We start from the raw sequence: 2291 nt of genomic DNA, 5'->3' as shown, positions 1-2291 counted from the left end.
TACCCTCAACGTAGTCCTCGGGGATATTCAGTGTGACACAGTGTGACAAGGCTGACCCTTTTGCATTACAGGCACAACAGAAACAGGAAGTAAGAGTGAGAGAAAGTTGTGGTGGAAGAGTACAGCAGGGTTCGCCACCATCCCCTGCCGGAGCCTTGTGGAGCTTTTAGGTGTTTTCGCTCAATAAACACTCACAACGCCCAGTCTGGGAATCGAAACCGCGATCCTATGACCGCGAGTTCGCTGCCCTAACCACTGGGCCATTGCGCCTCCACATGTCAGAAATATAGCCTCTCTCCATCATTCTATCTGTGAAACCCAATGCTCTCAACAACTCTGGATAGTCATGCAAAGGTGAGCAGCTATGACACTGTCTTCCTTTAACTCCATGTGGAGAATAGGATGCCAACAAGAGATCTCTTTCTCTCTCTATCTTTAGTAATAGATTGCAGTTATCTGCAAGAGTAGCCACCTGCCAGTGTTTCTGTTTCTGTAGACCTTCTCCACGTTGTTTTTAATCACTTTCCCTTTATTTCTTGGGAAAGAAATAATGCATTACCCTAGTATATAGAATCTGGCAACGGGAAACACACCTAGCTGCCAACAGTACAGCATAAGCTCATTTAGCAGCTAAACTTTCTCCCCTACTTACATAATGGAGCTTCATTTCCAGCTGCACTATAAACCTATTTTATCTCATTAATGGGGCATGCTTTATCCTTATTGCCTTAGGTCTCCATGCAACACACATAACTAGAACTTTTCCAGAATAACAGTGTTGTCGAATAAGTGTATGCAGCTGTAAGTAATGACTGGAAGTCACAAGCTTCAATGTAGGCAGTAATGCTGAATAAGAACTGACACATACTAGAGGGAATTCTTTAGTTCTCCTATATAGTACAATATTTCTAGTGCAGTAACATGGTTAAAAAGCACCCAGTACACTTTTTAAAGTACCGTATACACTCATGTAAAAGTCCAATTTTTTAGACCCTTTTCTTTAAGGTCAAATTTATAGGATTGACTATTACATGGGTACTACTTCTGAGGGGATGAACATCCAAATTAGAATCCGAAGTCCAACTGATCTCTAAACAAATAAAAACAAAAACAGAATGAATTACAGTAATATTACCAATTCTATGCATAAAAAAAAATGTCCTAGTAAATAACAGAACTCATAAACCAGACCGCATAGCTCTTATAAATATTCATTCTTTCTCTTAACAGACTAGCTAAGTGGAATCAATTTATATCTCATAATTATGTTATATTACCACTGGAAACATATATACCTGGTACCAGCATGCCATTATCTACCGTAATACGGAGTATACAGCTGATACCAACTCGGCATCTTTCACATCATAACTCTTCAATGATATTACACTATTTTCATATTTGTGGTTAAAGTCACACTCATCCCAAGTGTATTATGGCAGAGTATATTAGTGGTGTATTTTTATTTCTAATTAATTAAATGCAACTTAATTTTTTAAATGCCAAAATTGATAAAAAAGCAGAAGCAGAACAACACTTTCCACCACCAACAGTCTCCACTGAAAACGTTTTCTTCTTTGTAGCTGTAAGGTAGCCACACAATTTTGTAACAGTGTTATTTCTACGTACAGGATAAAACAGTACCATGACCTACAAATGTCTTGTTGTGCATGAAATACTAGGGTCGACTTTTATACAGGGTCTATGGAAAATACCCAATTTTTCGCCCCAAAATAGGGGGCCGACTTTTACATGAGATCGACTATTATTCAAGTGTATATAAGTAGTTATTGATAGGAAGAACGTTCAGCCATAGAAACTGTACCATAAGGATGGAATGTATAAGAGGTTGACATGTACTTAATAAGCCACATTCTTTCTTCACTACTCATTACCAAATAAGAACTGTTAGTCCATTTGCATGGAATAACCTCTCTAGAACCAGTGGTTCAATAAAATGCACCCAGTCAACACTGTAAAACATACATAACAAAAATGTTGACTGGTTGCTGTATATTCCAGAAGACACTGACTGCAACAAGTAATAAGATAACAGAGCTGTTTCCAATGAACAGTTAAAAAAAAAAATTTTTAAGGCATAAAAAACAGCAGATAATGATGAAAATGCATTATTCATTCACATTACATGTCTGCTCCAGAGCAGTCATTACCAGTTTTTTCTATCTTCATTTATCACATATTTCTGACTCCTTTGCACACACAATCTGTCTGTCTGTGTCCTTCTTTTGCTTTCTCTCTCTCTCTCTCTCTCTCTCTCTCTCTCTCTCTCT

At 37.8% G+C, this 2291-nt stretch overlaps 1 protein-coding gene across 1 annotated transcript in view; it reads right to left on the bottom strand.

Annotated features, from left to right (window-relative positions):
* The window catches only part of LOC106877082 (uncharacterized), a 104694-nt gene that overhangs the window by 69530 nt on the left and 32873 nt on the right, over positions 1 to 2291 (bottom strand). The gene's annotated exons all lie outside the window — the stretch shown is intronic.

This window comes from Octopus bimaculoides, chromosome 4, assembly GCF_001194135.2.
Source record: "Octopus bimaculoides isolate UCB-OBI-ISO-001 chromosome 4, ASM119413v2, whole genome shotgun sequence".
Lineage (NCBI taxonomy): Eukaryota > Metazoa > Mollusca > Cephalopoda > Octopoda > Octopodidae > Octopus > Octopus bimaculoides.
The sequence above is the reverse complement of the archived record's forward strand: the minus strand, read 5'-3'. Positions and strand labels throughout refer to the sequence as shown.